This window comes from Neofelis nebulosa, chromosome 10 (assembly GCF_028018385.1).
Source record: "Neofelis nebulosa isolate mNeoNeb1 chromosome 10, mNeoNeb1.pri, whole genome shotgun sequence".
In the NCBI taxonomy this organism is placed as follows: Eukaryota; Metazoa; Chordata; class Mammalia; order Carnivora; family Felidae; genus Neofelis; species Neofelis nebulosa.
The window spans coordinates 72,676,759-72,693,639 of NC_080791.1; the positions used below are offsets into that span (position 1 = coordinate 72,676,759).

Below are 16,881 nucleotides of genomic sequence, written 5' to 3' on the forward strand. Positions count from 1 at the left end.
TTTTCATTAACAAAAAAGCATCTACTCTTTTTTTTCCATTCTCTTTGCCCTATTGAAGAAAAAAGGCCCTTGAAGACATTTTTAAAAGGAGTAAACACTGATTATATGTACTGAAATATAAGTTATAACATGGAACAACAATATAATTATGAATATATAATATGTAAGACATTGTGCAAGAAGGTTTTGATACAGGGATGAACTCTGGAACTTATAGTCAATTAAAAAATTTTATTGGGTCAGCCTGATTTGGAAAATGACCTATAAAACTAATATCAACTTTCATTTATCAGCCAGTGGGTCATCCACTGGCTACCACTAGCTATATTTTGGGTCTTTGATATATCAGTCTTACAAATAATATCTATTTAGTTTAACTACTTTATACTTGCTTTGGTTTTGGTTTTGGTTTTGGTTTAGGTTTTTTATTTTTTGGTTTCCTTCTATGTGCTATTTACCTCATCTCCTAACCTTAGGAGACTTGAGGAAGGTCATTTTGCTTAACCAAGTTAGTAAATTCATGTTGCCTATTCCCTGTTTGGAGTGAGCACCAAATAATTGAGCACTAGAAGCAGAATGAGGAATTTGAACTTGTGTAACTGTAATAGAATATTATATGAAAAGGATAAAGTATAGTTTTTAAGCTACTAAATGTCCCTTTGCAGAATACCATTTAATATACTTCAATGTTCAATAGCAAACTAAAAGTGATCTAGATTTAAAATTTAAAATTCTAGATCCCAGTACATTTCAATTTATATCCATGCTTTAAATATTGAAATCATTTATTCAATATGTATCTTGAGAGCCTCCTATACAGCTGGCAATCCTCTAATATTATAACGTTTATAAGACTATCTGCTTCAGGATTCAAAAATGACATGTAGCTCCCAATCATGTACAGGTTGGTACAAACTCCTGAATATTACACAAAGTCCTTCAAATTTTCATCCTATCTGTTTTTCCTGTTTTGGGGCCCACCACCTCCTCAAAAAAAGTATTAATGGTTTAATAATTTATTTGATGCTTTCCATTTTCCAGGGACTATTGCCAAGCAATGTGTATAGTAACATTATAAATAAATATTATTCGATATGTTTTTAAGGAGAAAAACTGTGGATCAGCATTTTACCCATGATCACAAAAGCAGTATAAGATGAAGTCAGGATTCAAATTCTGGTCTGAGCACGCTCCAAAGTACATGCTGTTAATCATTAAGATTAAGTACATCCCCTTCATACTCCTTCATTCCATCCACAAAAAATTACATCATAAGTCTCCACATATGCCATGAACTTCCATGCCTCTGTGCTTTTGCCCATGGTTTTTGTGCTTCTGGGTGTGTCCTTTTTAAATCCTTCCTCCATACCTCATGATGATTCAACATTCAAAAATAGTTATTAAAATACTTATTCTGGCCTGGCATTGTTCTAGGCACAAGAGATAGAATAATAGAGCAAAGGAGCAAGAGCCATTGTGGGGCTTACTTTTTTTGAACTCCTATTCCCCTATCAATACTGGACTCAAAGTCACTGCTTTATTCAAAATTTTCCTTACATATCTTCTTTTAAATTAATTTCTTCTTCTGTTAGCTTACAGCACTTTATAAAAACCTTCATCATTGGATAGTATACTGTACTATAATTATGTACCTATCTTATCTCCCCCTCTAACCCATAAGCTCTTTGACATAAAGAAACCTGTCCTGTTTAGATTTGTATCCTCAGCCTTTAGCAGAATACTTGGTTCATAAGCAAATGCTCAAGAAATGTTTTGTGAGTGAGCAAATAGAAAACTTGAGATGCCATCTCTATGGTCTGTATAAGTTAAACATTTTAATCACTTGAGAGAAAATACTATAATTTAATTTATAAAATCATTCACAGAAAAAATGGTAATCACAAATATTTAAAGATATATTTATATCTTGGATTTTTTAGCATTCAGGTTTATATTACATGTTATATAACATGTTAAACAATAACAATCCAATTTCAAATAAGCTGCCATAAGTATATAATTACTATACAGCCTCACTGTTCAATATGTAAGATAGATAATAGTATTCATCACAGTTAACTTAGTTATTATTAATTGATGACTCATCTGCACAGCTGATGTAATTGCAAGATTATTTCTTCAGTGTTCTATTGCAATAGGAAACAAAATAAGTATTGATTAAAAATAAAGACATGGATGGAACTAGAGTGTATTATGCTAAGCAAAGTAAGTCAAGCAGAGAAAGACAAATATATAATTGCACTCATATATGGAATTTAAGAAACACAACAGATGAAAAAATATAGGGGAAGGGAAAATAAGATAAAAACAGAGAGACAGGCAAACCATAAGAGACTTTTAAATACAGAGAACAAACTAGGAGTTGCTGGAGAGGAGGTGGGGGGGATGGGCTAAATGGGGGATGGGCATTAAGAAGGGCACTTGTTGGGATGAGGACTGGGTGTTATATGTAAGTAATGAATCACTGATTTCTACTCCTGACACCAATACTACACTGTATATTGGGGTACCTGGGTGGCTCAGTTGGTTGAGCGTCTGACTTCGGCTCAGGTCGTGATCTCACAGCTAGTGAGTTCGAGCCCGCATCGGGCTCTGTGCTGACAGCTCGGAGCCTGGAGCCCGCTTCAGATTCTGTGTCTCCCTCTCTCTCTGCCCAACACACTCGCATTCTGTCTCTGTCTCTCTCAAAAATAAACATTAACAAAACAAATTTTTTTTAAATACTACACTGTATATTAATTAAGTTGAATTTAAATAAATAAACTTAACAATTTTTAACAGAATAAAAAATAAAAGACATGAATAGTAATAATTGTGCAGAATACAAATTATTTGCATATGTATATTGATTTTTGTTAAAAATCACATGGCTTTAAATGTAATCAAATCTAATTCCTTCTGAAGAGGGTTATGGTTTCATGAACTGAGAAGTTAACCTTAGAATATACTTTATACTTATTTTTAATTGCTTGCTTTTATATATTTTGCAAATTCCAAATTATCTTTAAATTGCCTTTGTATAATGATGTACTTATATACATAAAACACCAATGTATAGGCTAACAGCCAAAGCATGAAATATGTATGCAAGTTTCCCCTTAAGAATATGAACTATGTAATAATACAGTTTACTTGTAGAATCATAGAATTTTAGATCTAGAAGGGCCCAAATAGAACATCTTTTTCAACACTTTCATTTTAAAGATGAAGAAATGTGGTGTTGAAAGGTGAGCTAATTAACATTTTGATTAGCTTTTTAAGTTTTCAGTGAGTCCCTCTCCCCAGAAAAACAGTCGTTCAAAACATTTGTAATTGTTCTTCTCTCCCCCATCTCAATAATACAGCTCAGTTGACAGACTACTTCAAGATCTGTTGATCATTCAGCTTATTACTAAACTAAACAAGTCAAAGATACACAATAAGAAAGAGAACCATAAAATATTTAAAATAACTAGGAAAACAGGAGTTTAATAAGCAACTTTGGGGTCTTCAAAATAACCACCAAGCATATCAAATTAGAATATGCTATTCTCTTACTTTTTTCTTTTTTTTTTTAAATTTTACCATTCTCCAGTTTTAAGGCTTCAATTAGCCAATCATTCACACTTATTTTACTGTACACTTAATATATGCAAGACACTTAGCTAGACATCACAGATGGCCAAAATTATCTAAGACATGACCCTGGTCCTTAAATTACTTGCAGTAGCTGACCCTAATCCACCTTTCCAAGTCTTGTCACCATTCATATTCTGTTGTTAGCTTCGAGTCAAATTACAATCTCCTGGAGGGCAGGGACAATTTATACTTCTCTGTAAACCCAGAAATGCTCCCCATCTTTTACATTCCAATGCACACAGAAAAAATGCTAAGATTTGTATGTCATGCTGGAGGAAACTCTCAAGGATGCTAGTGGCTAGAAGTGCTTGTTCTGACCAGCCATCCTGAACTCTACTTGGCACCATTAAAGCTGGAAGGATCCATATCTTGGAACATTTATAATCCAAAGAACAAACTTTGCACAGCACACCAGCTGTGTCCCATAGTCCCTATCATCGTTCTAGACCACAGTAGGTTCTCAACAAATATTTCTTGAGTTAAGATAATAGTACATGGAATGCACTGCTGACATTAGAAGATGAAGTGAGCAAAGTAAGCGCCAGACCTCAACTTGAAATAGCATTACAAATTTTAGATTCTTATACTAAAAATTCCAGTTACCCACATCCTATTTGCAGAATTAATGAACAAATAACACTCCAGTTGGGAGGAGATGCTTAAAAAGTAGCTCAGAGCTGTATTGAGTTTAAAGACAAAGTAATCCATAAACATCTATAGTTATATAGATGTTTGCTTGCTTCCCCCCATCCCCTGCAAAAAAAGATATGTTGAAGTCCTAACACCCAGTACCTCAGAATGCAACTTTATTTGAACATAATTGCAGATAAAATCAGCCAAATGAAGATGAGGCCATATTGGAATACAGTGGGCTCTTAATCTAATCTGACTACAGTTGTTATAAGTAGACATCCATGCGAAGACACAGAGACACAGGGAGAACATCACGGAACGTCAAAAGGCAGAGAATGGAGTTACACAGCTGCAAACCAAGAAATGCCAACCACTGCCATCAAGCTTCTAAAAGCTAGGAAGAAAGAAGGAAAATTTCATACGGAAAGTAGCCACTACCAACACCTTGATTTTGGACTTCTATCCTCCAGAACTGCAAGAGAATAATTTCCTGTTGATTTAAGCCATTTCACGTGTGGTACTGTGTTACAGCAGCCCTGGGAAAGAATAATCTATCAAAAATGTTTTTGAGCAAAACTATTTCAAGAAGTAGGGACAAAATTTTTTTTCTTCCTTTTCTCTCTCTTCTTTTAGCTTTCTTCCTCCCTTCTCTTTCTCTTTTCATGTTTCCTCCTGTTTATAAAAACAATTGTATTCTCCCTATACTAAAATTTTAAAAAAGCCCTCTCTCAGTGGTCTCTGTAACATTAAAGGACTGTCCCCATTCACTTGCTCCTTAAGCTACCAAGCTCCTTTGGAAAGTATTCTACTGTTTTGTCACTCCTTCCGGATCATCATTTTCACACCACAGTGCTCTGTCTTCTAGCTTCTGACTTCACCAATAAGCTCCTATTGACAAATCCTCATTTTCTAAAATTCTCAGCATTATTTGATACTGTTGGTCACTCCCTTCTTATTGAAATTCTCTTCTCTTTTCACTTCTGTGACATAAAAATTTTCCTAGTTATTATTCTTTGATTACTATTATATTGTTCTTTCACTGTCTCCCTTCCCTCCCCTTCTTAGGATACCATATGTATAATTCCATGGTTGTAATTATCACTCCTTTACAGATAATTTCCAAATCTACATCTCTAGCCCAGACTTCTCTTCTAGTTGCACTTCCGTACAGTATAATTTTGTGGTTAAGAGCACAGCATCGGATAGATCTAATTTTAAGCCCCAGCTCTGTCATCTACCAATTTTGAAACTTTAGGCTTCTCACTTCTCTTATCAGTAATAACAGCTATTTTATTAGGTTGTTAGAAGGATTAAATGAGAATGCCGTTTGTTTGTTTGTTTGTTTGTTTGTTTGTTTGTTTGTTTTTAGAGAGTGAGAGAGACCATGAGCAGGGGAGAGGGGCAGAGGGAGAGAGAGAATCCCAAGCAGGCTCCACACTTAGCACAGAGTCTGACCCTGGACTCAATCCCAGTGATGCTGGGATCATGACCTGGGCTGAAATCAAAAGTCCAAGGCTCACCCAACCGGCCCACACAAGCAACCCAAAAATGCCTTCTTTTTTTTTTTTTTTTTTTTTAATTTTTATTTTTGGGACAGAGAGAGACAGAGCATGAACGGGGGAGGGGCAGAGAGAGAGGGAGACACAGAACCGGAAACAGGCTCCAGGCTCCGAGCCATCAGCCCAGAGCCCGACGCGGGGCTCGAACCCACGGACCGCGAGATCGTGACCTGGCTGAAGTCGGACGCTTAACCGACTGCGCCACCCAGGCGCCCCAAAAATGCCTTCTAAGTAGTGATTTATACTATTCTTCTTCCACAGGAAGTTTTTCAGTAAATATCACTTTGCTGTCATTTTAACTATTTGACATGTCCACATATTGGTCCAACTAGCACCTCAAATTTAATACGTAGGATATCACCACACCTTGTCCTACCCCCAAAATTATTATCCTTTCATAGCGTCTTACCTTCTCTATGGACCAAGCATAAAATCCAATTGAGACTATGAACTCATTTAAGAATGTAAGGACTTATAAATTCTCCCCTGAACTATCCTGAAGTATAAAATAAAATTATTAATCTTATTCAACCCAGTATTATAGTCATTATGTTTTCCCATATCCCAACCCCCACTAGATTGTAAACTTCATTAGAGCAGAAACATCTTATATACTGTGTAGAATCTAAAAGAGAACCTTTGAACACATGCTCAAAGACTATCTACTTAGACAAACTGAGATTGAAGCTCTTAAAAGTATCTAAACTCACAAATTAGGTTTAAAGATCAGCTAGTCTAATTTCTTCCTCACCTTCTCAAGTAAGCCTCATAATCTCATTCATAATAATAAAAATAGTCAACAAATATTGGTTGAAATTCAGAACTCCCAGCACTCTACCCCACACACACCACCAAAAAACAAACAAACAAACAAACAAAAAAACCCAGTAACAACTAATATTCATGTGACAGGCACTGTTCTAAGCATAGGTTGATAGGTTAAAATATTCATTCCCCCACCTGTTAACTATACAGTTGTAGGCAAGTTACTTAACCTCTCTGTGCTTATTTCCCTCACCAACAAAATAAAATATGTTTTTTTATTTATGAGTATATTCATAAACTATGGTAACTAACTTGAAGAGTTATTTTTGGTTTTACATGAGACATGCACATAAAGCATATGCTTAATAAATGTTATTTGTTTTTATTGGTGTAAAAATATAAACATATGTGACTATAGAGAAAATCCTGTTCTAAACTATAGTAATCAGTAAACAAAATTGAATGAGCTTGCAAAGTGAATGAAAATGCTTTATGAAACATACTGATATAAAAGGAAAGTATCAATGAGTTTAATGGAAGAAGATCAATCAAGTATGGGCCTTTTAGAAGTATGCAAGTGTTTATTTGTGTGTATGTATACATATATACACATATATATGCAAAATAATTAATAAACAGTCCCCAATTTATCTATTTAAATAAAATTTAACATATGCATCAACTTTTCTTTGATTCTAATAGGGAGTATTTAGAAATAAGTTTAACATATCTTTCTGGATATTAACTTAAAATTATTGTAAAATATTTTTTTTAATTAAAATGACTAAAAACTGAGCCTAAGTGATTTTTTAAAAGAAAGAATTTCAAAATTGGGGACTATTTACCTCTTTTAATTTATTTTGCTGAAACCACTGATTGCAGCATCCTGATGGAAGCATGTAAAAATGTTTTTAGGGGTGCCTGGGTGGCTCAGTCAGTCAAGTGTCTCACTCTGGATTTCAGCTCAGATCAGGATCTCATGGTTCGTGGGTTCAGACCCCATGTCAGGCTCTGTGCTGACAGCGTGGAGCCTGCTTAGGATTCTCTCCCTCCCTCTCTCTCTGCCCCTCCCCTGCTGTCTCTGTCTCTCTCTCTCTGTCTCTCCCTCTCTCAAAAAGAAGAAAAAGAAATGTTTGCAGTCTCCTTCCTAGAAAGAGAATGGAACTAGGTACATGCATCATTGCACATATGAGCAGCTTATTTTAGCCTATTCAACAACTCTTTATGGATCTTTTATTTTGAAAATGTTAAGAATTGGGTGGATTCTTTTTTAAAATTTTTATTTAAATTCCAATTAGTTAACGTACAGTGTAATATTAGTTTCAGATGTAAAATATAGTAATTCTACACTTCTTTACATCACCCAGTGCTCATCACAAGTGCACTCCTTAATCCCCATCACCTACTTAACTCATCCCCAAACCCACCTCCCCTCTTGTAACTATTAGTTTGCTCTCTCTACTTAAGGGTCTGTTTCAAAAAGAGAGAGAGAGAGAGAGAGAGAGAGAGAAAGAGAGTCTGTTGCTTGATTTGCCAAGAATTGAGCTGATTCTTTAACCCTCAATTCTTTCTTTCAGTCACTTCAATTTAAATGATGTATCTGGCTCTAAAAATGATCTGGTCTAGTAGGGACAGGATCTGGCCTAGCCTCAGTCTCTGTTCTTTGGTGCTAATTCCTCCATAATTTCAGTAGGGAAAAAAAGGAAAAGTAAAAGAGAAGGGCCAGATGGGCCATAGATTTCCCTTCCTATCGTAGAGAACAAAGAAGTCTATGATAGGAAATCTTTAGCAACTTGTATAGTCTGTAGACTAGGATGGGACAACCTGACTCCCTCTTTACTTCTCAATACCTTCTGCCATATCCTACCCTTACAGAGAGCCACAGAAATAACCTTACCCTGACAAGAACAGTAGAGAGGGACATGTACTTGAATGGGAAGAAGCATGTTGCTATGTTCTTTTGCCTAACCCCAGAAGTTCAAGACCGCCTAGAGACGCCAATAAAGAAATCTTTTCTCCTCCGTTTCCAGCCAAAAGAAGCTTATTTTTCCATTAATCTAGTATATGGGAAAGCTAAGACAGAGAAGTCTTAAGTATGTTCCCTCCTGTCCATAATCTAAATCTGACAATAGCCCCCAGTAGATTGATGGTGAGAATAAAATTTTATCTAGCAGCTGAACAGTCAACAGGAAAAAATATGGTATTAATTAATTAATTAATACTAATGCCATTTATTAGAACAATTATTTGTTACCATTAACATTTCTCCTATTTAAGTTAAAATTTAAAGGGAATATAATATATAGATATGAAAACAGATAAACAGAGAACCTTGACTGCAGCCTCTCTGAACACAATTCTACTTCTTTTATTTAAGCTTAATTGTATTTCCATCCTCTATTTTAAGTAGAATCTCACGCATTCCCTTGTCTTGTTAATTAGAACAATAAATGACCAATATGTAATGGCATTTATCAACTGCTCACTGAAACAAAGGAACCGTATCAGGGCTGACACAAATGATTGCCCTGATTAGAGAAGTGTATAATAGATAATTTTACAATGAAGATTACATATAAATGACCAAGAATCAGGAGGTTATTTTTGTTATTCCTCTAAAAAATACTACAAAACCTATGAAAGAATCCAAATGGCCCAAGTGAGTAAGTCATGTACTTCATATATGGCCAATAGTGCTAATAAATGAGTTTAACCCTTTATCTCCCAAGGCATATCTACATTCTTCTAAGCAGAGTTCAGAACATGAGATTATTATTCCATAAATTTTATTCACAAACTGACTTTTCATAGTATCATTCCCTGTATAATAAATTGAATTTTCACCACTAAAATTTACAGCAGGGCAGCAGAGTGTATAGTAGTCTTTTCACAGCAAGATTGTCCCAATAATTCCTACACTATGTAATTTCAGTTAAAGCTGCTAAGCATAGACTATAATTAAGGTAACATTCAAGACTTTACTACATTTCTCTATAAAGTATAAATACAATTTGGCACACAACTGGTATTTCTGAAGTGTGTGGATTCTCTGTCATTCATACAGTTGAAACATCCATTGCACACTCTGAGTTGTATACATAGACACCAAGCACTGAAGTAAACAGGAAATATTATGCTAACATGACTATAGTATTGATGAATAAAAAAACATAACCCCAAGGCTAAGCTGCCAAATAAGTAGTGAATTAATTTCTGTAAAGTACTCCAATATTACAAAGGTGTGTTGAAAGGTGTCTGCTCATGTTTCAAATTAAACGCACTGCTGGTCAGCATTAGCACCTCAGCTTTGAACACCAGCCATTTGCCTATAACACTTCAGGGGCTAGGAAAAACGGATTTGCCGTTCACACTGGAATAATTAGAACATGTCAGGAAGAATTAATTTCCTCATTTTTCAAAAGGATACACAGAAATTACCATGTTATTATATGACAGGGTCCCTTGGAGAATTATATTAAATTTAATTTCTAGCGCAGCCCACACAACAAATTAAAGTCATAAATAAGATGGAAAGAAGCGGGACGCAGAGCATATGTTTATGGCAATGAGTGAAGCCAAGGGACCAGAAACAACTATCTTCATTTCATTTTATTTAAATCAGCCAGACACTGTGTATCTGAATGACAGCACTTGTTAATGGTGCTGAGATTATAGGCTCCTTAATTTTAGAAAACAGAAGCAGTCAGTCAGTGTCTGAAATAGTACATTTCCTACAATGCAAAAATTAGTATAAATTTACTTCCCTTTCAAGTCCATTCCTTTTTGCCCTGCAGCAAGTTTCACAAAGATAAACTTATTTTTGATAATATTGTTTCTCTATTTGTCTTCTCTTTGGGCAATTTTCTTGGGTCAAAAAAAATGAGAAAAGTAAAATAGAAGAGTCACCAGGATAAGTGAAATTTTCAAACACAGTGTTTGTCCAAAATACAATCTTCCTGCTCCATCCTGTAAATACATCTACCAGTTCAGAGCTGCAAGACAAAATTCTTTCATTAAATTTAATACAAAATGTTTTTCTTATACTGCTTATCAAATTGGAGTGAAACTGCTAAAGATATTGTTCAATCACCCTAAAACCACTAGACTTTTTAGTATTCATTAAGCCCTAATGTGTGTATGGAACAGAAAAGATTATAGAGGCCACTAATAATACAGCCTCGACTCATATCCAGAAACCTCTCCACTTCCTTCTCTTCCTACTTGAATCACTCCTCAAGTATCACCTCTTTCCCTTCCATTTCAGCCAGCCGTGGGCAATCAGGAAAGGGTTCTTACTCATGTTCATATCATCTACACTGACATCAGCTCAAGCCCAGCATAGAAACATTAATAAAACTTTAATAAATATGTTGTAAAATATTAATGATATTATTGATTCCTTCCCTTCTCCTTGTATATATGTACACTTTTATTTGCTATTTAAGTTATGGGTAAAATAACCAGACTGGAAGCAATGACTCTCTTAATTTTTTCCTACATACTATAAAAACACTCAAGGTGTCCTATAGAAATTAATGTTCTTTCATTGAGAAGTCAAAACCTTCTCCAACTTTAAGGCTAGACCTAGACCTAGACCTACATTCTAGACCTACCAACAATCCAAATGCTTCAAACACCAATTATCAAAACAAGTTATACTATGTTAATGACTCATTAAAAATGTCCCATGAATGCATAATTATATTGTCTTTTAACATGAAATATGCTCATTCTATACCAAGTGCAAAAGAAAAGAAACTTTAAGGAGTAATGTTTAGAAAACTGAAATTAGTAAAATAAAAGCAATGAAAAATCTGCCGTGAAAGAGAATCATTGGTAAGTTAGCTAACTTTTTTCTCCTTCCAATACAGATTTAACCTCCATGTATTAACCTACAGATTCTATATCATAAATGTTAAGATTACTCACAGCCCCAGAAACATGCTGGCATTTTATCATGCTTAATAACTGAAGACATTCTTAAGGTGAAAAAGGAGTTTGTACACTTTAAGAAATGACTGTCGTGAAACTGAGCACTCCCTTGGGTGCAACAAACTTTAAATAATTTGTGAATCAATTAACTGGCGACTCTCTTCATAACACAGATTTCACACTCCCAGGTCACTGCATTATCAGCCTGATACGAATCATAACATTTTGGAGAAAAGTTCATAATTGAAATCATTAATTAATTTAACAGGACTTTTAGTTATGCATTGCATTAAACAGCTGTAAAGGAGCAGAGATTAATTAGTTGTTTCTCTGACAATTTTCACTGCTGCTATTACTTGGTGGAAAACTTTTCAACTTGTAAAGCACATCATGCTCTCTATAATGTGGTAGTGACCTATTGAAGCAATTTAAAGTTGAAGGAACTCTAATTTCTTTAAAATGAAGTCTGAAACCTCTGAGGTGTTTCTCTGGAAGAAAAAAAAATAAATGAAAAATAACAAACATTGTAAAGCCTGACCTTCTCTTTATGTGAAAATGAAACCTGCGTCTGGAATAAAGTCTTAAAAGTATATATTGTATGTACGGAGTTCACAGAAATGAGGAAACCAAAGCTATATACCCAGCTAACATTTCTCTGTAGCAAGCAAGATGAGAGGCATTCACATATTTTGTATATTCTACTTTTTCTCTTAGAAATAGAAATAAAAGCTATTAACCATAAATAAACTGTATTTGTGTTAGCACCCAGTGTCTTTACTTCTTAGAATTTAGAACCATTTGACTGACCTGTAAGTTGTCTAGCAAATCTATTGGCTGACAAAGTATAAGTAAGTTCAAAAAGCAACTCAAAAAGGACCATTTTAAGGAAAAGTGACTAACAACTCTTTCAATACATTATTTCAAACTCCTTCCTTATGTTGTCACTCTCTGCACAACCATCATTTTAGTCTCTTACATAACAGCTTAATATCTTGTTTGCTATAGTAAAGGCACAAAAAGGTATATCATGGAGATTCTAATAAAATGGGTAATTTCCTAGAAAATTCCACATCTTACTGAAATTAATTTGTTGAAATTAAACATTTTTCAGGTTCATATCAGGAAATAATCAATTGCACCACCAAAAACTCTCAAGTGTATTTCTTCAGCCTAATTCCTTTCCCCATCCCCTCTGCTCCACATGTGGCAATGATATTGAATTATTACAATTCTCAAAACATACCAGGCCTTTTTAATCTCTAGGTGCTTTTTACAAGTGCTATTCCCTGGACTTAGAACATTCTCTCTATCTTCACATCCTCTCTAAGTAATTCCTTATAACTCCTTTAAGAAGCAGATCTAATGTTAACCTACTCAATGAAGCCTTCCCCAAAATTCTCTCTGGAAAATTTCAAATTCTATGTATCTTATTTCATTCATATCTCAATCCTAAGGCTAATATGTTGTTATATTTTCTCTCTACCTGTCTCTCCATTAGATTTTTAAGATACTTAAAGGCTGGCTCTAATATGCTATTCACATTTAAGTCTCAAACATGTCTATCTGGAACATATTAAGCCCTCAGTAAATATCCGTTGAATTAAAAGAAAAAGAATAAATAAATGAATATGCACGTATTTATTTCCACATTTCATTTTAATAATATTTATTAAGCATCTGCTATAAATCAACCATGGTATTAGGTGCTTGACAAAATCTCCACAAATTTTTAAAATAAAAAATAAAGATAGTTCCTCTACCTTTTTACCTTATCTATTTTTTAAACATTTGACCTAACCTATTTTTTTTTAGATCTTATTTAAAAATTTGTCATTATTGAGGCGCCTGGGTGGCTCAGTCGGTTAAGTGTCCGACTTCGGCTCAGGTCACAATCTCGCAGACTGTGAGTTCTCGCCCCGAGTCAGGCTCTGTGCTGACAGCTCGGAGGCTGGAGCCTGCTTCGGATTCTGTGTCTCCCTCTCTCTCTGCCCCTCCCCCGCTCATGCTCTGTCTCTCTCTCTCTGTCAAAAATAAACATAAAAAAAATAAAAATAAATTAAAAATATAAATAAATAAAAATAAAAATTTGTCACTGTTATCTACTGAAACTTGGAATGAAAAAGTAAGAAGTAGAAACTGAAATTAATGTCATTTTAGGATATCTTTTGTCATCAAAACCCCTTTGGATCAAAAGATCCCTTTCCCGGGAGGCAAATTATATGAGCATGTTAAAAATAGTTTATGCTTGTGGTTCTACCAAGGCTCCCCTATCTAGCCAATATACATGAAAGTAAATGAAAACAAGAAGTGTTTTCTCACTTGAGCAGAAGTATGAATCATTGTCTTTTCTAAGATACCATGTTATAAAGTCAAAGTTAATTACAGTGCTATTTCCTCTTTTAGATGCATTATTTCTAATAGTTTACTGTGGAGGTGAGGCAAATAGTAATTATTTATGTCTCGTTATTCGTATTTTCTCACATATCTTTATATCTCATTTATTTCTCATTCCAACGCACTATAATGGCAAGGATAAGTTGGCATTTTCTATAAGTGTTGTCTTTTAAAAAAGAATCTGTGACAATTTTGCTTTTAATAAAGTTGTTTCCTGATTCCAAATAACTTCTTTATCTAAATGTAATTGTCATTTCAGCGCTCTTGTACAAATTAAATGAGGTAACACATGTAGGTGTTCAATAAATGGTAATTCTCTTTGCTCCTCCTTACCCCAAAACACATAGGACCCAAAGAACACATCCTAAAGCAGGTTATCATTATGGAATCATTCTGACATTGTGTGCAAAACCAGCCTCCATTCTGCAGATATTTAATGGATTGCTAAATAAAAGACTAAAGAGAGAGAAAAGTGAGGTATCTGTTTTTGTTATAAATTGTTGAATGGACAAACATTGAAATCAAGAGTGATAAAGAGTAGGGATTAGGTTTCCTAAGTAGATTATAGATTGCTGGTAATGTGTCTACTTTCTCTCAGCCAATTCCTCTTTGTGACCAAGGAGGCTGGCCAAGGTTAGATTTAAAGCCCAAAGTGTAGAACAAAACAAAGTTAACTTCCACATAAGAATCAATTAATAATATTTGCTGTATTTGCCCCATCATAAAAATTCAATTATTTTGGTTACCTTTAAGAAATACTAGAACCAATGGTGGTATGGGGAGGTTTCATCTTGAGAGCAGTACATGATCCTAAGATGCAGAAGAATCTTGAATCAAGAATAGAATCTGTATCTAAAAATGTATAAGCTTGGATTCTACTTAAAGATTCACATTAAAATAGAAAAATAAGATAACACCAGAGTAATATTAGATCTATTACTTTATACTCATTAAACCAGGGAAACTGTAATTTATATAATCCACCAACTCTACAGATTCTTTCCCAACTTACAGTGAATTACTGCTCTCCTTTACCTCCCATCTTATCGAAATATAGATACACTTTCTTATCTCACTCTACCAACACACTAAAAAGATTGCACTATGTTTTGAATATTTGTGTATTTTCCCAACATAATTGCAGCCATGTATGTGAGTGTTTTTACATGCTTATTCATAAACCAAATCTGTCTACCCACAGCAATATTTGACAGTTTCATCAACATATCTCTGTCATGTACCTATTATTGATCATGTACTTATTACACTCTACCATCACGGAAAGTACTCCTTTCTTACCTTCCTCTGGACTTCAAAGCACGTTTTTGTAGTATCTTTTTTTTTTAAGTGTTTATTTCTTTATTTTGAGAGAGAGAGGGTGTTCAAGTGGGGTAGAAGCAAAGAGACGGGGTGAAAGAATATCCGAAGCAGGCTCCACACTGTCAGTGCAGAGTCCGATGCAGTGTTCGATCCCAGGAACCGTTGAGATCATGACCTGAGCTGAAATCAAGAGTCAGACACTTAACCGATTGAGCCATCCAGGCACCCTTGTAGTATCTTTACTTATTCAACTTCATCTTATTCCACTTTGTCTGAGTACCCTTGAAGAGGCTGGTTTTAGAATCCTGACCTTGAGTTCTGTGAGGTTTATAGATCTAGCACTCCTGCCTCCTTTTAAATTCTCCACTAGATAGCATCACATAGCAATTACATACTGCACAAGTCCATCACCTTGTATTAAAAAATGCATTTACAAAGGCTCATTTATAGTTAGTGTAGCAGAAGTATCTGAGTTAGTGCTAATTTCTAGTGTGGAATCTTTGGTTTTTCTCCTAAATGGCCATACAAAGACCATAGACACATCCCAAGAAGATACAAAGTAGAAGGCAATATTTCAACATTTTCCAGAATTGGACAATAGATTTCTTTTTAAAATATGTGTTTGCCTTATGGGAGAAAGAACAGAATGCAAGAAGACAAAAAGGATAGGGGCCCTAGGTGGTTCAGTCAGTTAAGGGACTGACTCTTAATTTAGGTTCAAGTCATGATCTCATGGTCGTGAGATACAGCCCCGTGCTGGGGCTCTGCGTTAGGCATGGAGCCTGCTAAGATTCCCTCTCTCCCTCTCCCTCTGCCCCTCTCTCCCACGTGAGCTCTCTCTCTCTTTCTACGAAAGAAAGAAAGAAAGAAAGAAAGAAAGAAAGAAAGAAAGAAAGAAAGAATAATTAAGAAAGAATGTTATCTTTCTATATCACCATTTTAATAAACACAATGTCCATTTCTGCCTTACTTAGAAGATAAAAGAATTATCTTTCTAACAAGAGAATGAAGGTTAAAATATAGATTACAAGGATTGCACATAAAAATGCAAAATGAAAGAAGAGGCAGAGAGGATGAGAAGATAGAGGGGAGGAGGGGGGGGAAGGACAGGAAAGAAAAGTCATAAAAGAGGAGAGGAAAGATACAGAAAGGGGAAAAGAGAGAAGTTATTGTGTATTAAACTTAAGAATGTGACAGAGATTGGGGACAGAAATAAAAGAGGTCATAAAAACCAACTGTATCCATTATTATTTTCTTTCTAAAATATTTCCTCTTTTCCAGAAAAAGATGGGAAAAATGAGGTAAGTGAATTACCTTCACAAATAATCACTTTTCTTTGACCTAATTAGTTTCATGGAGCCGATAGCTCCACACCTTACTTAAGAATTTTAGTGGTCACATTTCTGCATAGTCCAAGTGATCCCAAACAATTTCTCCAATGTATTACACATATAAACAAGTTTTCTTCAAAACCAGGCATGATAGTCATTTTTTCCTCCGTTTTTCTCTTCAACAAATATAGTTATTACAGAAAACGAAAGGAAAATTCCACTCTTCATTCATGTTTGAGTTCCTCTGACTCACTAAAATATCCTGGCCTGTAGCATAAGATGTAATCCATGTATATCTATTTCTTCTT

The 16,881-nt window shown here is 34.8% G+C and overlaps 1 protein-coding gene and 1 long non-coding RNA gene across 10 annotated transcripts in view; one reads left to right on the forward strand and one right to left on the reverse strand.

Annotated features, from left to right (window-relative positions):
* Nucleotides 1–16,881, reverse strand: part of SOX6 (SRY-box transcription factor 6) — a 693,774-nt gene that overhangs the window by 452,874 nt on the left and 224,019 nt on the right. The gene's annotated exons all lie outside the window — the stretch shown is intronic.
* On the forward strand, nt 3,166–4,836 carry LOC131487543 (uncharacterized). The gene is made up of 2 exons (XR_009249813.1): nt 3,166–3,248; nt 4,466–4,836. It is a non-coding gene; the product is annotated as an uncharacterized LOC131487543 (long non-coding RNA).